At 38.7% G+C, this 19,300-nt stretch overlaps 1 pseudogene; it reads left to right on the top strand.

The window, feature by feature from the left end:
* LOC134326214 (zinc finger protein 850-like) overlaps positions 1-19,300 on the top strand; it is a 154,553-nt pseudogene that overhangs the window by 33,196 nt on the left and 102,057 nt on the right.

Raw genomic sequence — 19,300 nt, 5'->3', positions numbered from 1 at the left:
TAGTTCGATTAACAGTGTTGCTAGGCAACATGAGGGCGAAAATAACATTAAATTTTTATTTTCAGTGGCGTATTAATATGGAATGATGTGAGGTGGTCATAGGTGTAAGTTTATCGGGGATTTTACAACGGCTTCGAACGCGGCTCAGCCAATCAGATTTTAGGACCGGAACTATCCGTTTTATAAAGCTTGTTTTACTTTTGTAACACTTGACTCAGTGTATCGGAGCTCGTATTAAACCAGCAGGAGAATGTGCGGGACTGATGAAGCTTTGGCGCTGTGTTTTATCTCACTCGCTATATAAGAGACAATCAAACCAGGGTTACCCACCGTCCTGTAAAATACAGAATCATTATTTATTTGGAGACTAAACGTGGTGTTCAGTATTGAACTGATACGCGCTTTGTTCTGTATTTTTATCAATGGGAGACAGTGTGATGTGTATAAAACAGAAGGAAACTGCTGCTACTGTGGGAATTATATTAAGTAGTGTTCACTTTTATTCTTAGTAACGGTGTGTGTGCGCTGGTTATAGCAGCATAACCTGTTTAATACACCGCTGTATGAGTAGCACAGTGGGCAGAGTGCGTTGTTTTGCCTAAAATATGGTTCTGATTTATCATTATAAAGAATAAAAATAATAAATGTTAAACACCATAAATAAAACCTTTGTTCTCATGACTGTGTAAGGTGCCCCCCCCCTTCCCAGGTATTTTCAGCACAATCAGGAAAAAAGCTTCAAAAGCTTAAATGAGGCTTCATCTGCACTCCGCCCACTGTGCTACTCATACAGCGGTGTATTAAACAGGTTATGTCGCGCACACACCACGTTACTAAGAATAAAAGTGAACACAGCAGTTTCCTTCTGTTTTATACACATCACACTGTCTCCCATTGATAAAAAAACGGAACAAAGCACGTATCAGTTCAATACTGAACGCGGCGTTTAGTCTCCAAATAAAGAAGGATTCTGTATTTTACAGGACGGTGGGTAACCCTGGTTTGATTGTCTCTTATATAGTGAGTGAGATAAAACACAGCGCCAAAGCTTCATCAGTCCGCACATGCTGCTTTAATATAAGCTCTGATACACTGAGTCCAGTGTTACAAAAGTGAAACAAACTTCAGAGCCTTGGTATCAAATGTTCCATCCCTAATAAACAATGTTTTGTCCATTTTGTGTTAATTACTTTCATTATTTTGCTTTTGTTTTTCTTGTGGGAATTCCTTAGATGTTTAGAAGAGCGGACAGTAGATAGAGATGCACAGGCCACGTCTAAACATCAGCACAAACAATCTAATAACTTTCCACAAGAAAAACAATAGCGGGTCAACTGGATAACATGATTTCCACAAACTAGACAAAACCTTGTTTATCGTCACCATCACAAACTCCGTTCACTTTACCGCTGAGAAACAGTTTGATTGACAGCAGGTAAGCAACACGCACTTCCGGTTTATTGTACCTACCTTTTCCGTCAGAAATGTGCAGCCGAGAAGTGCAAAACAAATTTACATTTTAGAAAACAAAATTACATATGCCAAAACAAATGTACAAGTGCTGAAACACTTTTACATATGCCAAAACAAATTTACAAACACTGGGTACCCAAACACTTGTAAATTTGTTTTTGCTTTCGTTGTAAATGTTGTTTTTGTTTTTTTGTAATTTTGTTTTCTGAAATGTAAATTTGTTTTGCACTTCTCGGCCACCGTATAGAAGTGTCCATTGCTTCAATGACCTCAATGTGAACAGCGCTGGTGCTCATACACGTAAAAAGTATTGCCCAGCACTTTGCCTGGCCTCCATTTGTTCGACTCGCAGTGGCAATCCATAGCCAAAGACGTCAAGGCCAGTGTTGGTAAATGGTGGTGATGTGGTGACTTGCTCTTCAGGAAGATCTGACATCAACTGCTTTTCTGTCCTGCCATGGAACTTCTGTAGCGTAGTAGTGTAGTTCATCACTTTGAGACCAATTTCGCTGTCTGTTTCAGGGTCAACCAACTCATACGCATCTTCTGCTGTGGCATAGCTGTGAATTTTATACAGAGATGCTGGTCCAGTGAGCCATGAGGTGTTGGTTAGATGAGGTGCTGGGACAGAACTTGTGGCATGAGCTGCAGGATTGTGCTCTGTGGGCACGTAGTGCCATTGCTCTGGGCGTGTGGACTGTTTGATCCTCTGCACTCTGTTGTGGACGTAAACATGAAAGCGTCTAGACTCATTGTATATGTAACCAAGTACCACCTTACTGTCAATGAAGAAGGTCACTGCATCAGGCTTGAAGTCAATCTCTTGCACTGTGAGCTCTGCTAACTCTACTGCCAACACTGCTGCACACAATTCTAACCTCGGGATAGTAGGTACAGCTTGAGGTGCAAGTCTCGCCTTCCCTAGGATGAAGCCAACGTTGACTTGACCATTTTTGTCTGTCGTCTCGATATAAGCAACTGAACCTATTGCCCTTGTGGATCCATCTGTGTAGATACAGATTTCCCTCCTTTTTGCTTCACAGAGAGAGTTTGCTGTATATGTACGAGGAATTGGAATTTGTTGTAAATCTAGCAAGGAGTCTATCCAAGCCTCCTACTCACCATATTTGTCTTGTGGCAGGGGTGTGTCACAGTCTCCAACCTCTGTAGAGAGCTCTCTTAATAAAAATCTTCCCTGTATAGTAACAGGAGCTGCTATGCTAAGGGGATCAAAAAGACTGTTGATCGTGGACATGACTCCACGACGTGTGAAGGGTTTATCGCCAATTGACTCTTGGAAAGTAAATGTATTGGAATCAACTTTCCGAATTAAACCAAGGCTGCGTTGTGTGTGAACAATTTTTCCATCAAAGTCTAAGTCTTTAATGTTCCTGGCATGGTCAGCAGAGGGAAAAGTCTTCAACATGTCCAAGCTGTTTGAAGCAAACTTGTGGAGCCTCAGATTTAATTCTGCAAGGGATGTTTGCACCTTCTTAAGCAGATCAGCAGCTTCCGTCTCTGTTCTCAATGAAATGAGTCCGTCGTCCACATAGAACTGCCGCTCTATGAACTGCGTAGTGTCAGGGTTGTACTGAGGTTCACCTTTTCTTGCAGCTCTCTTCAGGCAGTAAATAGCTACCGATGGTGAAGGGCTATTTCAGAACACATGGACCTTGATTCTGAACCCCATGATGTCTTTGTTGGGGTCATTGTCACGGAACCAGAAGAATTGCAAGTAATCTCGATGGTCTTCCCTCACGATGAAACAATGTAACATCTTTTGTATGTCTGCTGTCACAGTAACACGTTCGTTTCTGAAACAGATAAGAATGCCCAGCAGACTATTATTTAAGTCTGGTCCTGTAAGGAGGACGTTGTTAAGGGACACGCCATTGTACTGCACACTAGAGTCAAACACGACTCTGATCTGATCTGGTTTCTTTGGATGGTAAACAGCAAAAATCGGGAAATACCAGCATTCTTTTGTGCCTTTCAATAGATGTGCAGGCTCGGCATGGTCACTATCAAAAATATTCAGAGAAGGAAGCTACTGATCTGCTTAAGAGGACGCAAGCATCCCTTGCAGAATCAAATCTGAGGCTCCACAAGTTTGCTTCAAACAGCTTGGAAGTGTTGAAGACTTCTCTCTCTGCTGACCATGCCAAAGACGTTAAATAATTTTTCTGAAATGGATGCCCCATCACAGTTCTTTTTCAGTCTGGAGAAAAAAATGGTCAGAGCAAGATCATTTATTACCTCCGCTCTGCTAATGGTAGGAAGCTCACTGACCCTACAGAGATTAGAAAGAGAGCTGTGGAATTTTATTCTGAGCTCTATTCCTCTGTGCGGATGGAGGACCAGTCGGCACAGCAGAGGTTTCATGAGGGCTTGCCACAAGTGCCACCTAAAGTTAATGAGGAGTTGGCAGGGCCAATGACCATGCATGAGCTGCAAAGGGCACTGCAAGACATGGCCAGTGGGAAGGCTGCAGGTATTGATGGTCTGCCTGTAGACTCTTATAAGTCATTCTGGGAGGTGCTTGCTGTACTCAATACGTGATGGTTGTGTGACGTGAAAATGTAAATCAATTCCTGTTAAAACTCAAACTCTGATCCTGTTCTGTTCGAGTGCGGATCTGTTCCGTGTCTGTGTTTGTAGTTTTGTTGATAATTGAAGTTGATGAACGCAGGTGGGTTTATACATTTCCACACTTCTGTACATTACTGTGTATTGTTACTTTATATAGTTAAAATTGTTGATTTGATTTAAACACACTTGTTTTGAACATGACGCTCACAAACTAAACCACCTGCTGTAAATAACTTGCTGTGTTTACTGATGTTTCTGTTTATGTGTAGAAAAAGGTGTTTTGAAAAGGGAAATTGTTTTTCATTGTTTTACACCGTGTACGAGACGGCTAAGGTACTGGACTAGTAATCCAGAATATATGGCTCTATGCAGGAAGCATTATGTAAAATCACTGATGGAGTTATACATTTTGCTGATCTGTTGAAGTGAATTAGTTTTGATGTACATGATGGTTGTGTAAATGTATATCAATCCCTGTAAAAACTCAAACTCTCTCTCTCACCTTTAGTTCAGCATAAATGAAAGTGAAACTGATCTGATCCTGTTCTGTTCGAGTGCAGTAGTTTCGATGTACCTGATGGTTGTGTGACCTGAAAATGTAAATCAATTCCTGTTAAAACTCATGCTCTCTCTCTCTCTCACTTTAGTTCAGCAGAAATGAAAGTGAAACTGATCTGATCCTGTTCTGTTTGAGTGCGGATCTGTTCTGTCTGTGTTTGTAGTTTTGTTGGTAATTTAAGTTTATGAACGCTGGTGAGTTTATACATTTCCACAGTAACCAGTGTTATTTTCCAAGTATTTTCTTCCACAGTCCTGTGTATCTGAGGAGGTGGTAGGGGGACGTCTTTTTTAAGGTCACTGCTAAGTTTGAAAATATTTATTTGTGTTTATTCACCTGTGGTTCCCCAAGGAAGGCGTGTTTTTTTTTAGAAAAAAACTTTTAGAGATATAAGCACAGTGTGACACAGAGCATTTTTTTAATAGTGGGGGTGATTTGAACTGCACGGGGGCTGTTTTAAATAGAAATCACATTCAACCTGACACAGCCTCCAGAAATATATTAAAGAAAGTGTTTGAAATACATGACCTGGTTGATGTGTGGCACATGGATGCACACAAGGGATGGTTATATTTCCATGGCTAGGCTGGACAGGTTTTATTGTTTTAAACATCAACTGCAAATTTTTAAGGAATGTTTAATCACCCCCCTTGGTTTTAGTGATCATAGTATGGTGACAGGGTGGGTTTTATCAATAATGTAAAACCTAGAAGTGCATAGAAGTGCTAGAAGTGGACCTGCTTGCTGTACTCAACAGTAGTCTGGACAGTGGGCTGCTGCCTAAAAAAGGAGACCTCAGTGAGAGAAAGGAGGCCAGTGAGTTTTCTGTGTGCCGACTATAAAGTATATACATACGGATCAGGCATACTGTGTCCCAGGCAGGTCTATCTTTGATAATATTTCAATGATTAGAGATATGCTGGAAGTATCTGTGTGGGTTTTGGACTGGTCTCCCTAGACCAAGAAAAAGCCTTTAATCTGGTGGAACATGATTATCTGTGGGATGCTTTTAATGCTTTTGGCTTCCTGGAGGAGTTTAATTCAGTGGTGAAGGTGCTCTATAGTGACATTGAGAGTGTACTGAAGCCTTTGAGAGTGAGGTCAAACCTTTTCGTTTTGAAAGGGAAATTGTTTTTCATTGTTTTACACTATGTACAAGACTGAACTTTCTGTTTAAAGTTTTAACTTCTCTTTTTACTTGCTTTGATGAATGTTTTACAATACGTGTTTTTTATCTTGGATTTTCATATTGTCAAAAGAAGAAGAAATGTCATCTGCTTAATTTTATTTTGGGACAGGCAAAACTGGCAATATATTCTAGCAGAAAGAGGAAAAAATAGACTCTGGCCAGAACTGTGATGTTTGTTTGTTTTTTACAAGGTTGATAGAGGTAGAGTTAAAACGGGATTTTATATTTTACGATGTCATGAAGTATCATGATGTGTCTGAGGAATGCCACTATTGAGAAAGCATTATGTATAATCACTGATGGAGTTTTAAATTTTGCTGATCTGTTGAAGTAAAGCCATTAGTTTTGGTGTACGTGATTGTGGTTGTGTGAACTGAAAATGTAAATCAATTCCTGTTAAAACTCAAACTCTCTCTCACCTTTAGTTCAGCAGAAGTGAAACTTATCTGATCCTGTTCTGTTTGTGGAAATTTTTTTTTTTTTTTTAAACACACTTGTTTTTAACATGACGCTCACAAACTGGTGGTTTACTGTCAGCAGGAGGTGTACAGATCAGCAGTGTATCTGCATGTTGTGTACCATGGATGATCATAAAGGACATGAAATTGAAACACACTTAATCAGTATTCCAAGTGCACTTGGAGTACATAAAAAATTTAAATATATGTATTCTAGAGTGAAAATATACTTCCACTTCCTAGACCTGATTCTTTGTAGTTCATAGCAAAGCTTATCAGCCATGCTGAGACCTGTAACCATCAAACAGTAGAGGTTTTGAGACTTTTAGCAGACGTGCGACTTTGACATGTCAGTTCTTTATATGTTGAGTTTTACCGCTGCGCCACTTGGGCAGTAATAACAGCTCAATCTGTAATACTGAAGGTATGTAAAATAAACTGTTTAGCTTTATTGTAAGTTCTAGTCACTTTAAAATACACTTGAACTGTATATTTTAACTTGTTCATCCAAACACACTGAATAAATATTCATGTAGTGAATTCCTGGCAAATATAATAATTGCATCCATTAATTACATGCAAAGTAACAGAGTATTAAAAAGTATCTAAATATGTTCTTTAATATTATTTATTTATTTTCCATATTAGAATTAGAGTGCTAAAATATATTTAAAATATACCATATATAAATATATGTATTTATTAAAATTATCATTATAAGTATACCTATAAAAGGTTGGTATTACTACATACAGTATCTCACAAAACTGAGTACACCCCTCACATTTTTGCGAATATTTGATTTTATCTTTTCATGGGACAACACTATAGAAATGAAACTTGCATATAACTTAGAGTAGTCAGTGTACAGCTTATATTGCAGTATAGATTTACTGTCTTCTGAAAATAACTCAACACACAGCCATTAATGTCTAAATAGCGGCAACATAAGTGAGTACACCCCACAGTAAACATGACCAAATTGTGCCCAAATGTTTCGTTGTCCCTCCCTGGTGTCATGTGTCCATGTCCCAGGTGTAAATGGGGAGCAGGGCTGTTAAATTTGTTGTTTTGGGTACAATTCTCTCATACTGGCCACTGGAGATTCAACACGGCACCTCATGGCAAAGAACTCTCTGAAGATATAAGAATTAGAATTGTTGCTCTCCACAAAGATGGCCTAGGCTATAAGAAGATTGCTAACACCCTGAAACTGAGCTACAGCACAATGGCCAAGGTCATACAGCGGTTTTCCAGGACAGGTTCCACTCGGAACAGGCTTTGCAAGAGTTGACTAAAGAAGTTGAGTCCACGTGTTCAGTGTCATATCAAGAGGGTGGCTTTAAAAAATACACACATGCATGCTGCCAGCATTGCTGCAGAGGTTGAAGAGGTGGGAGGTCAGTCTGTCAGTGCTCAGACCAAACACTGCACACTGCATCAACTCGGTGCATGGTCGTCATCCCAGAAGGAAGCTGACGCACAAGAAAGCCTGCAAACAGTTTGCTGATGACAAGCAGTCCAAGAACCTGGATTACTGGAATGCCCTGTGGTCTGACAAGACCGAATTAAACTTGTTAGGCTTAGATGGTGTCCAGCATGTGTGGCGGCACCCTGGTGAGGAGTACCAAGACAACTGTCTTTTGGCTACAGTCAAGCATGAGTGCTGCCGGCACTTGGGAGCTGTGGTTCATTAAGGGGTAACATGAATTCCAACATGTACTGTGACATTCTAAAATAGATCATGCTCCCCTCACTCCGGAAACTGGGCTGCATGGCAGTTTTCCAACACGATAACGACCCCAAACAAACCTCCAAGATGACAACTGCCTTGCTGAGAAAGCTGAAGGTAAAGGTGATGGACTAATTCCAATTGAGCACCTGTGGGGTATCCTTAAGTGGAAGGTGGAGGGGTTTAAGGTGTCTAACATCCACCAGCTCAGTGATGTCTTCATGGAGGAGTGGAAGAGGATTCCAGTAGCAACCTGTGCAGCTCTGGTGAATTTCATGTCCAAGAGGGTTAAGGCAGTGCTAGATAATAATGGTGGTCACACAAAATATTGACACTTTGGGCACAATTTGGACATGTTCACTGTGGGGTGTACTCACTTGTGTTGCAGCTATTTAGACATTAATGGCTGTGTGTTGAGTTATTTTCAGAAGACAGTAAATCTATACTGCTATACCAGCTGTACACTGACTACTCTATGTTACATCCAAGTCTCATTTCTATAGTGTTGTCCCATAAAAATATATAATGAAATATTTGCAGAAATGTGAGGGGTGTACTCACTTTTGTGAGATACTGTATGTCATTACAGTGCTCATAAATAAACATATTGATGAATATATTGCTAGAATCAGGTCTATTTTACTCTAAAATAAATATATTTTACTTACTGTCCCAACTTTTCTGGATGTTTGATTCGTATTAGAGATCATGAAATACTGTTAATGTTATTTGGTGGAACATCACTCTGTGCTTCATCAGCATCTTGTTGTTTCTCTGTGAACATTATCTGTCTGGATGTAGAATTTTCAGTCTCTCTCGGCTCCTGCTGGATCTGCAGAATCAGCCACCATCACAATCAGTCCTGAGAAGTGTGAGAAGATACCAGATGGAGGTGAGTTCAAGCCCTCAGTGTTCCATTGTCTCCAAAATGCTTTGGTACACAAACATCAAACAAAACAATCAAATCCACCAACATGAACATTTTACATCTAACAACATCATTCATTTACTCATTAACCCAGTACTGGTCATGGTCACAGTGAGTCCAGGGTTGAATGAAATACACTCACACTTAATCCGTTACTCAAAAATAAAGTATTTTTACACAAACACTGGGAGAACATGTCAAATATTTATTTACTTTTAATTTTAACTGTTAATTGTACTGTTACTCTTTCGTCAATGAAGAATGTCCAGATACCTCCTGAACATGAAATCAGAGATGATTTTCTACAATGTAAGTTTCTCACAAACACACAAACATACACAGTGCAGTGAAAAAGTATTTGCCCAAGAGTACACACATGTCTATGTGTAGTGTTTGTGTAATGTATGTGTGAATATCTAGTGTTTGTGTAGTGTGTATGCAGTGTTTGTGTGTTTGGTGTTGAATAGTGTTGCACCGTATCTTTGGTTGTGCAGTGTTTCTGTGTATTTGTATGTGGGTGTGTGCAGTGTTTCTGTGTTTTTGTGTGTTTGGTGTTGAATACTGTTGCTCTGTATCTTTGGTTGTGCTGTGTTTCTGTGTTTGTGTGTCTAGTGTCACACTCTCTCACACACATACTTAGACATACACACACTGTACACACACTACACACACACACTGTACACACACACTCTCTCTCTCTTCTATGTTAATTGGTTTATTTTGTGTTTCCTCTCCAGATGTTTGTCGGTTCACACTGGATCCAAACACAGTAAATAAAAACCTCCGTCTGTCTGAGGAGAACAGAGTGGTGACCCGGAGTGAAACATTACAGTCGTATCCTGATCATCCAGATAGATTTGATATTTACTCTCAGGTTCTGTGTAGAGAGAGTGTGAGTGGATGCTGTTACTGGGAGGTTGAGTGGAGTGGGAATTATGGGGTTTTTATAGCAGTGTCATATAAAAGCATCAGCAGGAAGGGATTCGGGGTTAAGTGTTGGTTTGGATGTAATAATCAGTCCTGGAGTTTGTTCTGTTCTCCATCCAGATTTTCATTCTGGCACAAATACATCGAGACTAAAATTCCCATAATGCCGAGTTCCTCTAGAATAGGAGTGTATGTGGATTACAGGGCAGGAACTCTGTCCTTCTACAGCGTCTCTGATACAATGAAGCTCCTCCACAGAGTTCAGACCACGTTCACTCAGCTCCTCTACCCAGGGTTTGATGTTGATTATGGATCAGAAGTGAAACTGTCAGATTTAACAAATTAAATGTAAAATTTACATGAAAGTGTAACATTAAACTGTTTGGGTGATTTTAGAATTTGTGAGGCAGTGATACATTTATGGAGATTTTCTTTTCCTAGGCTGTTTAGTACATTAAGCCACATGAGGTGTTTTAGACTCTCCTGGAGAAGCTGATTCTCACCTGATTTCTCCTGAGCTGTAAAACACAAGTTTAAAAGTGAAACCAGCACATGGTGAGGAATAATACAGCAGAACTTAGATACGTGTGGATGGTTTCAGAGGGGATTTAATTCTTTCACAGAAATAGTTATTTGTATTGTGGTACATTTGTTCAGCCTTCATCAGTTTATCTCTGCTCATTCAGCCTACAGCAGTTTATACCCGCCCACTTATCTACCAGTAACCTCCAGGATGAGCCTGTACAGAGAGAGAGATTTGATTTATAAAATTACATTTTGTTACAATGTGCAAATATACAATTTACTTTAAAAAAAAAAAAAAACGATTTTGTACAGGAAGCAAATATAACAGTAACATTAAAATTTAAAGTGCAAGTCATTCTTGATTAAAGTGCATAATGCTTTTCTACAACACCATGTTTTTACATTATTTAATGTCATGCATCAGTTTATAAAAATGATAATGTATCAATATTTTACACTTAACCAGAGCATAAAATAAAACTACTGCATCATGTCCAGGTTGTTTTTCTATCTTATTCTTCTTGCTGCTATAAATGCTCATGTTGGCTTGATCTAGAATAGAATTTAGTAGAATCAGTAAAATCTGTATGATGTGGTAATATCAGATTTTTTGACCATGTTGGAAAAATGATAAGGTAATCATATTACTTTTATTTACAAAAGTATCACAAGAGGGCGACATCAGAAAGAGTTCAAATCAAATTGTTATCAAACGCCACCTTTACATTCATAAAGAACACTTACTCTAGTACTTTTAAGACATTTTTTCTGTAGGAATTGGAAATGATGGCATGGCAAACCTACGTAAAGTGAAATATACAGTATAAATGTCTCAGCCTCATAAAGTCAGTAGTAAGTTTTCTTTAAGTGTCTGGTGGGGTGATTTGGTAATACAGTTTTTAACAACTGTTTACACACATTTTTAAAAACTTTTTTTTTTTTATAAAACTCTACACACAAAACCCACAATTGCTCACATAAAATGCAAAATGCCTCAAATCTTCAGCAAAATGACACACAACATTCAAAATGTCATAAACACATCTCAAAAGCAAGCATTGACCTCACATTGCAAACACTTTTGTCATAATATGACATTTTGGATACATCATGTACACACTGTTGTTTAAAACCTAAAGCTCTTCTGTCTTTCATGGGATTCTATGTTTATTACCATACAAATGTGCAGAGAGAAGGTGAAATATACTCACAACACACAGAAGCAGTATTGAAACCAAAAACATTTATTTTTTCCAAATCACTTGCTGCTCTGAATAAAATATTTGTACAGCACATAAGAAGAAAAAAAATCACATGTAGTTGGACAGAGACCAAACACATCTATGAAAAAGCTGATTTCAAACAAATAATTTTATTTTTTACCAAAAAATTAATTCTGTGTGTGTGTGTGTTGGTTGGGGGGAGGGTAGGGGTTGGGTGTGTGTCTAGGCTTCATCTCTCCTCCGGGCTGGCTCCTCCAGGCTCGAACTCCTTGTGGTCTGCCAACTCCAACTCTCCTGGCTCTCTCTGCGTTGTCATTCATTGTTCAAAACAGACATCTTGACATGTGACCTATGCTAAGCCAATGATTCATTGGTGTTCAATAAAGTAATGAGTGTTTGCACATGTGAGGAGTGAGAGTGAAGCACTGGTGATTTAGTGTGGCATTTTGATAGGTTGTGTTTGAAAAAAGAAATCAAGTTACTTCCTGTTTGATTTTTGTGTATTAGGTAGAAAATTGTGTGTGGAGATTTGCAAAATGTGTTTTAGGAAATTGAAAACTGAGTCAGACACTGAGAATTAGTGTATGGTTTTGCAGATTTGGTGTGGGGTTATGGTGTTTGAAAAACATGTTTAGAAAGTTGAGTGACAAGCAAATATTTAGTGTGTAAGCAGTTGAAAAAAACTGTAACACTATTTACTGATATGACACGTGTGTGCACAGTTTTTACCTGTAGTGTGTTAACGATGACAATAGTGCGTTTGTTGTGTTTAATCTTTGCGGCATGTGTGTGCCATTTTACATCAAAGTGCTCTACCATGAGAAATGTGTGTTAGTCAGTGAGAATGTGTTTAGAGTTTTGCAAAAAGGTTGAATCAGGTGTGAAACGGTTTTAAACTAGGAGAAAATGGTTTAAGGTTTTGTGAAAAGAGTAAATAATTCAATAATTTTTGACAGTTGACAGACGTGTTCCAAGAATGGGGTTTAGTGTTTTATCGACTGAGAAAAACTGTAAACTATTAGTAATTGTATATATTTTTTATAATCGTTTTAGATCTCACAAGGGCGGCACGGTGGCTAAGTGGGTAGCACTGTCGCCTCACAGCGAAAATGTCCTGGGTTCGATCCCCGGGTGGGGTGGTCCAGGTCCTTTCTGTGCGGAGTTTGCATGTTCTCCCCGTGTCTGCGTGGGTTTCCTCCGGGTGCTCCGGTTTCCTCCCACAGTCCAAAAACATGCCACTAGGCTAATTGGAGACACTGAATTGTCCCATAGTTACCTAGCCGCTGGGATGCACTGACCAGTGCATTGTAGTGCCAGTCCCAAGCCTGGATAAATAGGGAGGGTTGTGTCAGGAAGAGCATCCGGCGTAAAAACTGTGCCAAATCCCGCCGGCGACCCCTAAAAAAGGGAAGAAGCCGGAAATGCCGACCCCGTAACCGAAAAACGGGACAAAAGGCTGAGGAACAAGAAGAAGAAGTTTTAGATCTCACAAAAGAAAATTTATTAGTAACACTTTAAATACTAAAATGTCTGAATTTTACTTCTACTCTTTTCTGTTCTTTCCTCTCCTGTTTTCTTCTTCTATTGTCACTCCAGCTCAAGCCTACATACAAATACATGGACTGTGAGTTTAGTCCCATTTAACAACCACGGACACATTTGCTGACATCGGATTCAAAACCAAACTCTCATCACACAGAGGACTCGGATGGACTTTACAGTGTAACAAATACATTTGTTCATCAATAAAGAAACACTTGTCTCCTGACCTCTCAACTGGTCTTGGTCAATTAATCACCTCCATGATAAGAAAACACCTGAACTACCACAATAGTATTTATTTATTTTTAAATGTTATTTCAGTTCAGTCTGTATTAGGATTTATATGAACTGGGTTTTATGCACTAGACGATGGTGGGATAATTAAATGTAAATATGAGTATTTCTTTTAACAAAGGAGTTTAGCTACCACTAATTTGGTCTATAGATAAACACAAAGAACAAAGACTCATGATGATAGAACAATGCAACACTGTTCAGTCCACAGCCCTCCATTCACACCTTCTCATGTACATTCTGGTTAAGGACGGTTCATTATTAGCTAAGTGGAAATCATCTAAAGACTAGAATTTTGGAGTGTAGACCTAGAAGTGTTAAAGTAAGAGACTATTCATTAATGAAAACTTAGCATTCATAATATTGTAGTGAGTGTGGAGGTGGGGCTTCTGATTGGAGCGAGGCTGCACCTGTGGGTGATAAAAGAGGAGCGTGTGGGAGACGCGAGAGAGAGGAGAGAAGCCATTGTAGTATACGGATGAATGAGCGTCTGGGCGGCTGGAGGAGTTCGGTGCTGGTTCGGGAGGGTGTCGTTCGCTGTTGTTAGAACAGCCGGCGATGAAGATAGTTAGCTAGGTGGTTTAGCTGTTCCTGTGTGAGGAGGGGAGGCACAGCTGCTTCCTGTAGAAAGATAGGTCGGGGGTTAGGAGTTCCGCCGCCTATTATTCAGAGTCCAACCTGTGTGATTTCTAGACAACGGACAACGCTACAACCACGGACCTTAAAAAGGGAAGCTGGTGAACGGGAGTCCAACTTGTATGATTTCTTAATAACGGACAACGCCACAAGCTCAGACCCCGGGGGAGGGTCTCGCCGGCGGGCGAGTTAAGTAACGTTTTTATATTGTCTTTAGTGTTTGTGTTATGTGTATTTTAATAATTAATAATAGGGGAGGTAGGGTTGTTGGCGGGTAGGTTCGGGGATAAGTTAAAAGACCCGTTGGTGTTTCAGGTTTGCCTTTAAATGAATTTTGTAGTGGTGGTTTTCTAGAGTGAATATTTATTAACTCCTTAAGTGTCGTGGATGTGTTTTTAGCGTGCAGTGAGTTACACGGGTGGGTTAGCTTGGCTATCTTCTGGATAATACTTGTCCGATTTACCTGAACCTCTTTTCCTTGTAATTAAGTGGTTAATAAAGATGAACTGAGTAACTTATCTCCGTTGCGTGTGTGGTTGTTCCAGTCCCTGATCCGGACCTTACCGGTTTAATAAAGGTGGTGGCAGCATTACGCTACCTAGTTACATCTAAAGTTTATTACAATATGAAGAATTTATGCAAACACCATAAAGACCAGGGTAAAATTCTTCCACTTGAAAGTAAAAGTTGTTCTGTGTTTACTAAAGTAGATTAAACTTGAATAAAGAACAAAAACAGATTCAGATCTGAGGTTGGTACATTACACCACATTACATTTGATGATTAAATAGAGCTGAGGACAAAGACCCAAGACGAGTTAAAAGCTCTGCATTGGTCAATCATCAGCCAACTATTCACACCTTCTTGTGTGAAGTACTAGCTCATTATCTATGGAACATGTGCAAATGAACTAGATGGAGCCACAAAGCATGATGGGTGAAGTCTAACTACACCTATTTATCTCAGCAGAGAAGTTATTTACATTTAATCCTAAACACAAACAAGGAATTGAAAGGCTATTCTGTAAAGTGAAATGACATGAACTTAGATAAAGCTTTTATGATAAGAATCTAAGTCATGTAAAATGCTGTATGTATATTTGTGTGAATTAGTTTCTACTGTATATGAGGAACAATAAGAAAACTAGAAGAGGAAACACCCACCTATAGATTTATCTGTATTTATGGTGTAGAAATATGTGAACTGTTGGATTTACTGAAGCACTTTCTACATTCTGAGCAGTGATACGAGCTCACTGAGGAAACATAAAGATTAATAAAGGGAAGGAAACAAAACCTGAAAATAAGAGCTTTACCTTCCGTTCAAATCCTGTTCAAACTGCTGAGAATGAGAGCAGTTCATAACTACAGGAACACAGACTGTACTTGTACTCGTTCTGTTCACCTCCAGCAGCAACTGGAACCAACGCCAAACAATTCAACTCTACGCAGGGATGCCAAGTATCCAGCACAAATATCCAGCTCAAAGTCTGTCTAAACCCGCCCTTCACATGCTAAAACTAGCAGACCTTGTTCATAGGTATGTGAGCGCAATTCCTCATTAAAAACATTTTGTACGGTTTGCAATGAAAGCTTTTAGACAGCCGTGACACATTTTGAAAGTAGCCCAAATTGGCGGGAAAATCGCAAGAGTTTCCAGGTTCAGTCTAATGTCTGGTCTAAAATCAACAATCAAGCTGAAACTAGCCCAGAATCCAGGGTGTCACAGATATTGGTGAAATGGCAAATGAATGATCAATGTACTACTAGTGAATCTTTTATTATTAATAATAATATACTTTCATTTTACATTACGATTGATACTTTTTTGTGTTGTATTTTGTTTACATTGGTATTACAGCTAGTAATATTTTATCATTAAACTATTAGTCATTTTATAATCATCATTTTACATCTGGCCCGCAAGACATCCCCAACCGGCCCGCATGAGTGTTTGTGGCAATTAAAAATTAGATGTAAATAAATGTACATCAAACATGCATTACAACAGGATTGATTTTGACGGGAGCGCTATATCTTTAAATTACCGTAAGTTTTGATTTACATGTGTGTGAGTGTTTCCAGCTTCACCGTAATGTGAACAGAACTGAGTGTGACTGACGGTGGAGTTTTTAACAAGACATGAACTTCTGAGGTATTTATTAACTGAAATCAGGTGTAACGCTGGTTAAGAATCAGAATTTAGGCTCTAAATCGCTGTTACGATACTAAACAGAAATATAAGAACATTTTTACTCTGCCTACTTCTAATTTTCTGATTGTAACGTCTAAACATTAACAGCTTATAAGAACTGTACAATTTACTGCTTTTCATAAAGAGTGGGCAGTCGTAGCATAGTGGTTAAGGTACTGGACTAGTAATTAGAAGGTTGCTGGTTCAAACCCCACCACTGCCAGGTTGCTGCTGATGGACCCTTGAGCAAGGCCCTTAACCCTCAATTGCTCAGACTGTATACTGTAACTGTATTGTAAATCGCTTTGGATAAAGATATCTGCTAAATGCTGAAAATGTAAATAAAGAGATAAAATTAATATTGAGCAGAATTAAGTTCACCTTATTGATCCGGCCATCCACAACAGTCCCAGTTTTTTATGTTGTTTCTTGGAAAATTTAATTGCCCACCCCTTATTTTAACCCTGTTTTACGGTACTGATCACATGGTAAATGCTAAAAGTTTTATGCACATTTAAACCCTATTTTTTGGTACCCTTACACTTTATAATAAAGGCCTTTTATATTGTCACATTTCTAGAATGTATTTGTAACCTACATGTTGTGTACTATCATTATAAAGTGGAATTATTCTGTGGAAACAAGTAGATTCCTTTTAGTAACAATAACAATTCATGTAATCAAGATTATTCCATTTAATAACAATCTAAATTAAAACAGGAATGAGCTTAGATTATGTTTTAGTTTACTTCAAATTTAAAGTAAAATCATAATGTCCAGTTATTACCAACCCTTTTATTTTAAACCCTGAAATTCTATCCTAAATAGTTCCGCCAGGCGCTTTTACCGTAATGTTTAGTATACGCACATCTTCACAAACAATGTGGGAGCTGATTTGATTGAGCATTTTGAAGTGGAGGCTTGGCCACAGTAGTAAATCAAACAGTTCACAGACACACAAGTACACAGTAAATATTTCTACACCATAAATACAGATAAATCTATAGGTGGGTGTTTCCTCTTCTAGTTTTCTTATTGTTCCTCATATACAGTAGAAACTAATTCACACAAATATACATACAGCATTTTACATGACTTAGATTCTTATCATAAAAGCTTTATCTAAGTTCATGTCATTTCACTTTACAGAATAGCCTTTCAATACCTTGTTTGTGTTTAGAATTAAATGTAAATCACTTCTCTGCTGAGATAAATAGGTGTAGTTTGACTTCACCCATCATGCTTTGTGGCTCCATCTAGTTCATTTGCACACGTTCCATAGATAATGAGCTAGTACTTCACACAAGAAGGTGTGAATAGTTGGCTGATGATTGACCAATGCAGAGTTTTGAACTGGTCTTCGGTCTTTGTCCTCAGCTCTATTTAAGGACTAAACTCTAGACTTGTAGCTGAGTCACTTGGTAAGAAGGATCTTCTGCACGTTCTTCATTAGAAACGACCTGCTGGAGACACCAGCTTTGTTAAAGTAGCTGCCAGGATTCTAACAGGAAGGTAAAGGGTTTTCTTGTTTGTTTCTTTTACATTTATGTTGCATTTGTTGTTCTTTTTATTTTATGATGTTATTTAATATTATCAGGTTAATATATTCAGACAGTTTAAAATAGCTTTATGCTCATAATTGTGGTGATTTATGAAGCCTTTTTTACTCCCAGCACACCAAAGATTTACACTTGTGAGCTAATTATTAGTCCTGTCATGAACTGGATTAGATTTGCTTGGTGCAGGACTGATGTTGAGAAAGTCAGATCTCTTATATCTTTATTTATATCAAGTTATTTATAGTTATTTAATTATTAACATCTGCAGTATTTATAAGTATTTTATCCTGATGTTTTTTGAATTCAGATTCTCACTTAGACGTGAAGTGAATTTAATGTTTTCATTACTAGGTGATAAGTTTAATATTATTGTGGTATTAATGTAGTAAAAATAATTCTAATTAATCGACTTGTTTCTTTGTTTCTGTTGCTTTCCAAGGAAACAGTTTCTACAGTCTTATCAAAGCATAAACATGAAGAACTTTCATCACTGCTCAGAGTGTGGGAAGAGTTTTACTACGCAGAGTCATCTCCAACGACACCAGCGCATTCATACAGGAGAGAAGCCATATCAGTGTTCAGAGTGTGGAAAGAGTTTCACTCAAAGTGGTGACCTTAAAGTACACCAGCGTGTTCACACTGGAGAGAAGCCGTATCACTGCTCAGAGTGTGGAAAGAGTTTTGCTCAACAGGTTAACCTCAAAAAACACCAGCGTATTCACACAGGAGAGAAACCGTATCACTGCTCAGAGTGTGGAAAGAGTTTTGCTCAACAGGGTAATCTTCAAAAACACCAGCGTATTCACACAGGAGAGAAACCGTATCACTGCTCAGAGTGTGGAAACAGTTTTGCTGAACAGGGTACCCTTCAAAAACACCAGCGTATTCACACAGGAGAGAAACAGTATAACTGCTCGGAGTGTGGAAATAGTTTTGCTCAATGTAGTGCCTTTAAAGTACACCAGCGTATTCACACAGGAGAGAAGCCGTATCACTGCTCAGAGTGTGGAAACAGTTTTGCTGAACATGGTACCCTTCAAAAACACCAGCGTATTCACACAGGAGAGAAACCGTATAACTGCTCAGAGTGTGGAAAGAGTTTTATTCAAAGTAGTGACCTTAAGGTACACCAGCGTGTTCACACTGGAGAAAAGTCGCATCACTGCTCAGAGTGTGGAAAGAGTTTTGCTCAACAAAGTAACCTCCAAAAACACCAGCGTATTCACACAGGAGAGAAACCGTTTCACTGCTCAGTGTGTGGAAAGATTTTTGCTCATGAAAATAATCTCAAATGGCATCAGCGTATTCACGTAGAAAAACTACATCACTGTTAAGAGTGTGGGAAGTATTTTTATTCCACATTATGTTCTCCAACAACACCAGCGCATTAGTCTACTTTAATAAACACAGAACAACTTTTAGATGATTTCCACTTAGCAAATAATGAACCGTCCTCCACCAGAATGTACATGA

Source organism: Trichomycterus rosablanca, chromosome 14 (genome assembly GCF_030014385.1).
Source record: "Trichomycterus rosablanca isolate fTriRos1 chromosome 14, fTriRos1.hap1, whole genome shotgun sequence".
Classification (NCBI taxonomy): domain Eukaryota; kingdom Metazoa; phylum Chordata; class Actinopteri; order Siluriformes; family Trichomycteridae; genus Trichomycterus; species Trichomycterus rosablanca.
Note: the sequence above shows the minus strand (reverse complement) of the source record. Positions and strands in the feature narration are given on the sequence as shown.